We start from the raw sequence: 12,160 nt of genomic DNA on the forward strand, positions 1-12,160 counted from the left end.
GTTAAATAGATATGTTTTAAGCTCGCGGCGGAAGGTCCGAAGGTCCGGAAGCTGACGAAGTCCTGGGGGCAGTTCATTCCAGAGGGTGGGAGCCCCACAGAGAAGGCCCTTCCTGGGCGCCGCCAGACGACATTGCCTCGCTGACGGCACCCTGAGGAGTCCCTCTCTGTGAGAGCGCACGGTCGGTGAGAGGTATTCGGTAGCAGCAGGCGGTCCCAGATAACCCGGCCCTATGCCATGGAGCGCTTTAAAGGTGGTCACCAAAACCTTGAAGCGCACCGGAAGGCCACAGGCAGCCAGTGCAGTCTGCGCAGGATGGTGTTATACGGGAGCCACGAGGGCTCCCTCTATCACCCGCAGCCGCATTCTGGACTAACTGCAGCCTCCGGATGCCCTTCAAGGGGAGCCCCATGTAGAGAGCATTGCAGTAATCCAGGCGAGACGTGACGAGTGCGTGGGTGACTGTGACTCTGTATATTCCATCTTTATTATTTTTACGAATAACTCAAGTTGGCGAACATATCCAACACACGTTCCTCCTTCTGTGTGTTCCTCACAACAACCACCCTGTCAGGTGAGTTGGGCTGAGAGAGAAGAATTAAACATTACTATCTATGAATCACTGATGACTTTGGGCACAAAATTTGCAAATATAATCATGATTTAGTAAACAGGACTTACTCAAAAAAAAAACTGCCACCTTCTTGCATTGTGATGGGAAAAACCTTAATATGGAATAGAAGTTAACCCATGAAATAGAAGTTTGTATAAGTATAGTAAGCATGAAGGAAAAAATGGGTTATAGTGAAATAACTATAAGGAAATTATAAGAAAATAAGAAAAAGGGGAAAAAATGTGCGCGTTTACTGTGACCAAAGATCTAGCGGAGGGAATGTGCCAGAGAAAAACATACTAAATGTCATTTTAGGATTTTTTATTTTTATAATTACCAGATCATCTGAGAGCCCAATAGCTGCCTATATAATTTTATTTATTTGATTATTTATTTATTTATTTATTTATTTATTTATTTATTTATTGTTTATATTTATATACCGCCCTATCTCCCAAAGGACTCAGGGCGGTTTACAGGCATTTAAAAGCAAAAAATACAATAAATACAATTCTAAAAACAATTTAAAAACTTATTCAAAAGCCTTAATTAAAAATATAAAAATTAAAACCCAAGATAAAACCCATAAACTAAAATCTAACTCAGTCCTGCGCAGTTAAATAGATATGTTTTAAGCTCATGGCGGAAGGTCCAAGGTCCGAAGCTGACGAAGTCCTGCGGGCAGTTCATTCCAGAGGGTGGGAGCCCCCACAGAGAAGGCCCTTCCCCTGGGCGTCGCCAGACGACATTGCCTCGCTGACGGCACCCTGAGGAGTCCCTCTCTGTGAGAGCGCACGGGTCGGTGAGAGGTATTCGGTAGCAGCAGGCGGTCCCGTAGATAACCCGGCCCTATGCCATGGAGCGCTTTAAAGGTGGTCACCAAAACCTTGAAGCGCACCCGGAAGGCCACAGGCAGCCAGTGCAGTCTGCGCAGGATGGGTGTTATACGGGAGCCACGAGGGGCTCCCTCTATCACCCGCGCAGCCGCATTCTGGACTAACTGCAGCCTCCGGATGCCCTTCAAGGGGAGCCCCATGTAGAGAGCATTGCAGTAATCCAGGCGAGACGTGACGAGTGCGTGGGTGACTGTGACTCTGTATATTCCATCTTTATTATTTTTACGAATAACTCAAGTTGGCGAACATATCCAACACAGGTTCCTCCTTCTGTGTGTTCCTCACAACAACCACCCTGTCAGGTGAGTTGGGCTGAGAGAGAATGATTGGCCCAATGTAACACAGCTGGCTTTCATGGGTAAAACAGGACTTGAACTCCCATTCTCTTGCTGGTGCCTTAATCACTAGACCAAAGTGGCTCTCATTCATCCATCTATCCATCCATCCATCCATCCATCCATCCATCCACAATATGTCTGAATTACATTGGCTAGATAAAACAGTATCCCATAACATCAAAGTAAGAATGTATTTCAAAATAAAAAAAATAAGATTAACTATTTATAATTCTAGAATGAATAGGGAGCCATGGCTATGTTTTGTTCTACAAATTAGTTCTCTGTTGTATATACATATATCCATGTGAATTTTCACATGTATATGAAAAAGACTCTGATAGCTAAAAATTTACCTAGGTTCCAGGTGAACATCTTCTTTTAGCAAAAAGAATATATACCTTTATAGGTATTTGGCCCTTTGGTCCAGTGTAAAGTAAGAGTTATTTCCAATGCCTTCAATTGGAGATATTTTTGAGGTTTTTTGGTGGTGGTGTTTCCTTTGAGAAATGTCCTAGGGAAAGGACATGATAACAAAAGGAAGTCCTTGTCCATGGATAAGTAAACTAGTGCGCTTCACTTTTGTTTGGACAACAAAACCCATTATCTTTCAGACATTTGCAATGTCGCCTAGAGAATGCAGAAGTTAGACACAAAGACGTTTATTGGATAAGAGCTTGTCTAACTCTGTTCTGGATAGAGTTGGAGTAATTATACATTTGGATGCTTCCCAGTAATTTTCACATCATGGAAAGAGAAAACAAAGCAGTTACTGATAAAGAGATGGCCCAGCAATACAGTCAAGCAATGTCCGGATGTTAATTTGCAAGTCACAGTGCTTTGCCATTACATCTGAATTCACAGACAATTGCAAATTACAATGAATAGCTATTGTTTGGTCTCAAGGGACTGTTGAACCATGAAGATGGGAGTAAAGTCATAAGACTGAGTGCTAAGCAGATGGAAAACTAAAGCAGACTTTCATGCATGCACTAAAGCAACAGATTTTTGGGGGGATGGGGGGGGGGGAGCTGCAAAAATAAATATTACTTTATAATAAATAGTAAATTGGCAGCAAAATATTAGCTTTCAGTTTCTTTTTTTCCTGTTATCTAATGAGCTTGTTGAACCCAAGACTTATATTGAGACCTCTAAACCATGGGTTCTGAATGCCCAAAGCATTATATAGGTGATTGGTTAGCAAAAACTATTTTGGCATAACAAACTTTGCTTTATGCTTCTGGTGTTTTTAGTGTAAGGAATTGTGAATAATACTTTATGTTGGTCCATAAATTTATAGTCTATTTGTCTAAGCCTTAAAACCTACTGAAAATCAGTAATTTTGTGTTGAATTTCAACAACATTATCCTGGAGAACACAATTCAAATAATTAAAAAAAGAAAATGGAATTGGGAACTTTTTCCAACTCACAGCAGGAAAATATACATACCCACCTTGAGGTATGTTGTTGAACTGGACATTGGTTTCTAACTGGAATGGCATGTATGCTTTAGTAAATAACATAAACATATAATTTACTTACCAGAGCCATGATACAAATTAATTCACATAAATCCAAATCAAATTATTAATTCAAACTATCTAATTGAATTATATCAATTTTTTTGAGCTATCAATAATTTGAATCAGATATTGAGTGATGCATTCTATTTCCCTTTACAAATTCAAAAATTTCCAGTCCATTTGGTTGTTGGGTTTCTTGAACAGGAATGCAGGTATTTGAACTCCCGATGCATTGGCAAGGCACCAGACTGGGGTTGACTGCTTAACCTTATTTATAAGATTCAGAAAACAAATGTTCTACTCATGAAAATGTAATGCTGAAACAATTTAGTGTGATTTAATCCGTAACTTCGCTTCCACCATGTCAGTATCTTTGCAGCCTGGGAGAATGATTAAATGTTATCACAGTGCTATGAAACATCCCTAGTCACATTTTCTCCAGATATTTCACAATTGTAAGTGATAAACTGCACATATCACAGCAGTGATCAGAGGCGTTGTGGCAGATCTTTTTTGGAACAAGAACATTTTTCTTTCCTCCTTTTTCTTTCCTTCGTATTTTATAAATTAAATTCTCTTGAACTTTAGCTAACTAGATTTTTTACTGATATTTACCAATGCTACATGATGATACATCACTGCTCCTATATACCTTCAAGACTCCTGCTTCTCAGATAAACAGCTGCCCCAATTTTGTCTGATTAAAATGTTTTCCTATGTATAACCATGCACTCAGTTGCTGCTGGATTTAGTCCTCTATTCATCTCTAGGATTTAAATTGAGCAGATGAGTTCTGTTTATTTTTGTTTTGTATTGTTGTGCTCATACATTTATGCTCATATGTGAACTCTAGAGGCTTAATTACAAGAGGCTTTCTACGACATTTTTTTAAAAAAAGATACATTTAGAAAGCATTCATTTTGAATTGGATCTACAGTATGCAGAATAGGGAGATTTAGCTTTTCCGTGCTGCTGTGATCTTGACAAAAATCTTCCCCAGACCAAAATTAGCCTGTGAGAAAAAAGCTTCAATTAGCTTAGTTTCTAGACAATGAGAAACTTGTGTTAGTTCAAGAGCTAAATTGCCTCTGAATAAACACATGCGGGTTAATATGCCATCAGTTGATGTAGCTATAATAAAGTAGGTGACATCAACACTACACACTTGGGTTTTGCACATTCTCCTAAATCATACAACAGGTTGGTTTGGTTTGATTTAATGTAATCAATGAAACTAATCACTTTAAGTTTGGAAACAATGATGCCTGGCTTAATGCTAAGAGTGAAATAAGCTCCAACTCTTTTTGTTGGCAAAGAGTCTTTAAAATAAAGCCTGGCATTATGCAATGTGTAGCTTCAGTCCATCTGTTTGATTTTCACTTTCTTAAGTCTCATTTTCCTTTCACTCAAGTCATAATTAAGAGTCATCAAACTAACAAAAGGTAACGAAATGGTAATCAAGAAAGTTTGCAGGTGTGAACAATTGGTATTAGCTGTTAAGTCTGAAAATAAAATTGATTCTCCAATTGTTGTGATAAATTCATTTAGAATTTTGTAACACAATAGACAACCTGTGCCCCATCCGGTCATTGTTTCAGAGATATTTCCTTATCTAAACAGAGAAACAATCAGTTGGAGCAGGACTTACTTAAGACTTCCTTTCGACTCACCTATTAAATTTTCTTGTGGGAAGCTGGCAGTGAATATCAGAAATTTATTTTGTTTGGTTTGTTTTACTATATTTACACTGCCCCAGGCTACTCTGATTGTGAGTACCTACAAAAATAAATTCATTCCTTCCTTCCTTCCTTCCTTCCTTCCTTCCTTCCTTCCTTCCTTCCTTCATTCATTCCTCCCTCCCTTCCTCCCTCCCTTCCCTCCCTCCTTCCTTCCCTCCCAATCCACCTTCCCTTTTCCTCCCCTCCTGCTCTCTCCAGTCAAATTTCATCCTGATCAGCAAAAATTCATTAAAGGTCACCAGAGATAACAACATATCTATTTTAACTTTAATCAACTAAACCAACTTTATATTCCTTCTTTTTGCTTTTAATAATGTTGATCTTTAGTCCCTTCAAATAATGTCCTAGAACTTGATTTGTTTTCATTTTGTTCTTTGTGCTTTCTCACAAAAATCCTCAAACTTTAATTAGCCTCTTTTGAAAAACTAATTATCTGTCTGTCTGCCCATCCATCATCCATGTATCATCTATCTATCTATCTATCTATCTATCTATCTATCTATCTATCTATCTATCTATCTTCTATCTATCCATCATCTATCTCCTTTAATTATATTTTTATTGTTGTATTCACTGGTATTATGCTGCTTCCAGTGTAAACTTCCAGTGTAGAAACAGAGCATGGATTGATCACAACAAAAGGTTTTGCAGAAACCAAGAATGAATGAAGGGATTTATAGGAATGTCGTGTCCCACTCGTCCTCTGATGGCCAGGTCGGGGAAGTACATATCAAGCGAGGCTGCGAAGCTTCTGCAGCTTTGCCAAAATTCTGTCAGAGTTCTCAGGGCAGGCAGGAGACCAGGATGTGACTTCAGCAATCCAAGTTAGACTTTGCCTGACTCAAAGAATGCCAGAAAGCAGATCCTTTATGTAGGCCATGGGGTGTGGCTCCATGACTCAGCACTTATCCAGGCCTGCCCCTCTATTCCTTTTGCTGACGTCGCCTCTCCATTCTCCGGAAGCGTGGATCTATCCATTGCATCGTTTCGTCCCCAGATGCCGGTAATCCCAGCTCGTGGCTGGCTTCAGGCGCACACGCTATCGGAGGGAGGATTTTGCTCGGTTTGTCCGGGCATGGTGCCAGGGCTGGGGGCTGGAGGCATGTCAGGACATTCTTCTGCACTATCAGTCTCTGGCTGAGATAGCAGGAGATGAGAGGGGCCCGGCTGCGGCGGTGGGGGGGCAGCGAGGCACAACAAGGAAGTAGCAGATATAGTAAAGGTTATCTAGTATCTTCAACAGCATGTTGCCCTAGATTTAAAGTTTCAGGGGCAGAACATTTTGGGAAATTTAATAGACTGAAAAATACTGTATACATGTTACACTTCATGGAGGTTTACTTCTTGTTTTATGCAAGCATTTCACAAGGGAGTAAGAAATTCCCCATTAATGTCATATCTTGAGTATCTGTTGCCACATTGCACTTTTGACTCTGAAACTTAAGATCTGACCAGTTTATGTAAATAGAATGAAGTAAAAAGCCATTTCTAGAGTGTGCCCACAGACTAGAGATGGCATGTTATGTGTTTATTTTCCATTTAGTAGGGATGGAATTCATTACATCCAGCAACTTATAGCACTTCAAAGGGCCCCGTAAAAAGACTTTTCACTGGCCCTCAAAATATTCTAATGAAGGCATTGTGCAAACTTAATTATAAATGTTATGCATCTCTATTCAAGCTATATATATTCTATTACATAATTGCATATTTTTTCCTGATCAGTGACCATAAAAAAAAAATCCTCTTCCTGACACTAAGCAAACTGTGTACAAAACAAAGACACCTCCTGCTCCTCCTGCATCTTTAATAGATTTTGAGGACTATAATATGGGCTCAATTGTAAATTTCATAAGTTATCAAAAGTGGAAACAAATCCAAGTCTAAACTGATCATTCATAAAAATAGTAATAGATTTTATCCCATGATTTTACACACACTTTGTCCAATAGATCTCAGTGGATGGTGACACAATAAAGGAAATTGAATGATGTGTTAAATGTGGTTGGCAGGTATTTGGCAAGCTAAGCATAATTTTCAAGAACAACCTCCCCCTCTGCCTGAAGAGAAAAGTTTTTGATCAGTGTGTGCTACCTGCTCTAACATGGACACTACGTTAACTGGTGAAACATAGACGCTAGGTTCACAATTCATACAAAAGCTATGAGTACCACAAAGTGCCATGGAAAGATACATGCTTGGCCTCACAAGACAAGTTGGAAAGAACTGCATATGGATTAGAGAACAAACAAAACTATACAATATCATCAAGAGAGTAAAAGAACTGCAATAGAAATGGGCTAGTCACATAGCAAGAAGAACTAATAGCAGGTGGAGTCATAGAATGGATTCCAATGAATAAAAAGGGTCCACACAAGAGATCTAAAACAAGATGGCTCGACGACATCAGCAAGTATTGCCAGCCCAATTGGCAAAAGAAGCTCAGGACCATACTGGTTGGAAACACATGGAAGAGGCCTTCATCCTATAGTGTATGTGTAGTGTATGTATGGACCGTACTGGTTGGAAACACGTGGAAGAGGCCTTCATCCTATAGTGTATGTGTGTTTGTGTAAACATCTAGGTAAAGAGGATGCTGGTAGTGTTGGGTAAAAGATCTTTAGTCATATGTTTAGTAACATAGCCTCAGTAGCCACTGATAAATTGAAAAAGAAGAAGAAAGGACCAACTTTGTTCTCAAAGTAAAAATAAAAATAGGCAAATCAGAATGTTCATTTTGGTCAGAAATCCTTTTTAAAAAAAAATTCATCCTCTATTTCAGTTTATAGATTTGGCAAACTCAAAGACTATTTACTGTACTTGCCTGGGTGTTTGTGTGCACTTTTTCTAATGTACATGATTAAGCTCTTCTCCAAGTATGGACACAATAAAATCTGCTTCAGGTTGGTACTTGACTTCTGGTGGTTTGTTCATTTAGTCTTCTTAGCATCAGGACAGAAGAGGCTTAACCTACTTTATTCTGATGTAGTATATTGTAATGGTGTGTTGGAATGACCTTGGGACACAGGAGGAAAAGTTGCAGAGTGGAGAGCCACCATGTAAAAGATATCTCTGTCCACAAAAGGAGTGGGGCATGGGAAGAATTTTAGAAGTTTTGCAGAGGGAAAATATTTTCAGACTTGCATGATTCTGTTAATGTAACCATTACAGATTACAGAAACAGAATTAGTATTAGTATTAATAAATAGAGTTAACACTCATAGTTGAGTGTTCTTGACTTTGATGGGCTAATATAAGGCTGATAAAACAAACTATATTTCTTATTATCTCCAACCAGATTTATCCAAAATTAGCTAAGAATTGCTAAAATAATCTCTTCTACAAGAATGCATATTTGTCTGTATTTTCCTCATACCTGTACATACTGTATATGTGACTATGGATATATTTTCCCCATAAAACATAACTTTTGGTGCATCTTCTAAATAATTAATTTCATTGAAAAATTCTGAAAATTATGGTTTTGGCACACAAATAAATAAAAAAACTAGATCATCAATTTTTTTTGGTCTGAGACAAACACAAGAAAACAACTAAAGATAAAATTAATACAGCAAAATAATAAAATAATTGCAAGAAAATCTTGAGACAATTAGCAGATAATAATTAATTAAATAGATAAAATTCAGATTGATTTGTACATATGTCCAGAGATATAGGCTGGGCAAATTGTTATAAACATGCAGGCCAAATGATTTTCCTACTCACTTCCAATAAACATTTTCCAAAGGATATTCCTGTTGTTTTCAAAAGAAATTGTTTCCTAGTCAATTCTTCTCTCCTTAACAGATTATCTGTCTTTTAAAGAGAAAAAAAATACATCCAAAAGCAGATAAATAGAAGAGAGCTATACAAAGCAGATGATACCTTGTACATTTACACAAATAAGAAAAGATATCTGCACAATACCTTGATGAACGTATCTTCAAGGCTCCCCTTGAAGAGCACCCGGAGGCTCCAGTTGGTCCAGAATGCAGCTGCGCGGGTGATAGAGGGAGCTGCTCGTGGCTCCCATATAACACCAATCCTGCGCAAGCTGCACTGGCTGTCTGTGATCTTCCGGGTGCACTTCAAGGTGTTGGTTACCACCTTTAAAGTGCTCCATGGCTTAGGACCAGGGTATTTACGGGACCGCCTACTGCCACCGTTTGCCTCCCACCGACCCGTGCGCTCTCACAGAGAGGGACTCCTTAGGTGCCGTCAGCCAAGCAATGTCGGTTGGCGGCCCCCAGGGGAAGGGTCTTCTCTGTGGGGGCTCCTACCCTATGGAACAAACTTCCCCCTGGACTCCGACAACTCCCTGACCTTAGGACCTTCCGCCGCGAGCTGAAGACGTACCTATTTTTCCGCGCAGGACTGGCATAGAAGTTTTAGATTTTATAATTTTTAATTGGGTTTTATGGTTTTTAAATGTACTTTAAATTGGGGCCAAATTTGAATAAGTTTTTTAGTTATTGTTTTATTTGTATTGTGTTATTGATTGCTATTTTTACTTGGCTGCAAACTGCCCTGAGTCCTTCGGGAGAAGGGCGGTATACAAATTAAATTATTATCATCATCATCATCATCATCATTATTATTATTATTATTATTATTATTATTATTATTATTATTATTATTATTATTATTATTATTATTATGTACACTGAGAGCATATCCACCAAGACAAATTCCTTGTGTGTCCAATCACACTTGGCCAATAAAAAATTCAATTCTATTCTATTCTATTCTATTCTATTCTATTCTATTCTATTCTATTCTATTCTATTCTATTTTAATAAAATCATACTTGAAAGTATATCCATTATAAGTCAGCTCCATGCCCTGGAATGATAAGTACAAGGAAACTTACATAATTATAATATACAGAATATTTGCTATAATGAATGTTTCAGTTATCTTAAGCAAAACTTCATACTAGATTAGAATAACCTCTTCTATGCTGAATTTATTACTATTTTGCTCAGTTTACCAGTTTTTTCTGCGACAATGCAGAACTGATAGCCAAATGGTTTCCATTTTAGTCATCTACTTATTCAAAGACACTTTTTTCTCACCTTGACTCTTTAATTATGGTCTAATTATTACATCTTAGTAAGATCACACTACATGAATTCTTCAGGGTGAAACATTTTTCATTATAGAGTTTTTCAGCATAATGCTGGATTATCTCATTCTGCTATTTTGTTTCAGATGTAGGACTAGATATTGCTATAATAAATTATTCTTCAGCATTTGTAGTCTCACGATTCACTGTTTGAAATACCAGGAGGGGAATAGGGTCCAATATATCAAACTTGTTCTCCTCATTATCAAAATATGGTAAGAAAAGAAAGGAGGACTTCACCCTGGAGAAATCACTTCGACCTATATATCTTTATATGGTAGTAAGCAATAAAGAATAAGTGGGTGTACATAGTATTTGATTCCAGATAGATGGCCAAATGAATTTCTTTCTCTTATTTATCTATATCAGAAGTTTTGTACAAAAATAAAAGGAATTCTCTCCCACACATTCCATTTTTCCCCCCACTACAGCTTGAGGTAAAATCTCTTCATCACATCAAATGAAAGTTCATTTTTATTTCTTTGTGTGTGAAACTTTTTCACAGTTTTTTAATAGAAAAAATCCTCCTTCCTAATTATACATGGAATCTACAACTTTTGGAAGTACAATATCACAGCATTTTCCCCATCTTATCTTCAGTGGAGATATTCCTTTTCACCCTTCTTCCCTTACTGTGGAAAATACAGCATGAAACATATAGATGCACACACATGGATGCACAGATAAAAACCCTGCTGCAACATTTGTGTGCTAACAACTCAACCTTTCCTAAGGATTTTTTGGGTCAAATTTCTGAGCAGTCTTTCAGAGAAGATATACGTACCCCACCAAACATTTCATGATTTCTGTTCTGTCTAAATGTCTGCTGCTGGGAATAATGGGTCTTGTTGCATTCCTTTTATTAGAACACAGACCTGTACACTCCATAGAAAACAAGGCAGTGATAGGCAGTGCATGTACTTGTTAAAGTACTGTTGGAAGAAAACATCCATCTGGGTTCAGTTCCAAGTGGGGAAAAAGACACTGGAAATGTGGAGACTGTTTGGTGGTCAGGTTCACATGGCTTGACTTCCTGAACAGAAAAGGGGTGAGATGCTGTGCGCGCCCTGGCTTTATGCTTTCTCTGAGCTTTGAATTTCCTGGGGCACAAGAAGAATATCCTGATTGGTTGTCAGACTCCCAGGGGGTGGGGGTCTTAGCTAGCCTTGCTGGCTGATGTAATCTTCCCAGGTGCCATGTGATGAGTTTCTGTTGCTAGATGGGTCCTATTGTGTTGCAGATGATGGACCATTGACAAAGGTGGGGGGAATGAGTTTCTGTCTCTGGCCCATTGACAAAGGTGGGTGGAGACAGGAAGCTGCAAGAAGCTGCTTTGTCTTTAAAACATGTTTCTCCATTTCTCAGGGAAATATAATATTATGCCCCTTTTTAATATTTTCTAAAATATTTCATTCTTCTAGGAGAGGGGTGGGTGCTAACTTCCTACAGTACCTTTATGGATATAGTGCCGCCAGACTTAGTACAACTTGGCATGCAGTGCAATAGAGATAAGAAATTGCTTACTGCATATTTTTTAAAAAAAGTAATATGCATACTGGTTTTACTATTACTTCATCTGTATCTGAACATGAAGTTGTGTGACACTTGCTTTGCAATTAATGACCTGTTTATAATTTGAGTCTCTTTGTTTCTGCCTATAGATGGCAGCAGTGGTGAGTTTCAAAACCTGTCGCTAACGACTTGCTTGTGGGCATGCGCGCGCTCGTGCGCATGCGCAACATTTCTGCACATGTGCAGAAGCGTCCGGGTGTGTGTGTGGAGCCTCCCACTGCCACCGCCTCTACTATTTCGCCTGATCCAGGGCGATCCAGTAGCAACTCACCACTGGATGGCAGTGGGCGGGAGTCTTTCACCTTGGGACTGTTGCTAATGTGACCTTTGTATGACTAATCAGGCTTTGCAGA

The sequence above is a fragment of the Ahaetulla prasina genome, chromosome 3 (assembly GCF_028640845.1).
Source record: "Ahaetulla prasina isolate Xishuangbanna chromosome 3, ASM2864084v1, whole genome shotgun sequence".
NCBI classification, from domain to species: domain Eukaryota; kingdom Metazoa; phylum Chordata; class Lepidosauria; order Squamata; family Colubridae; genus Ahaetulla; species Ahaetulla prasina.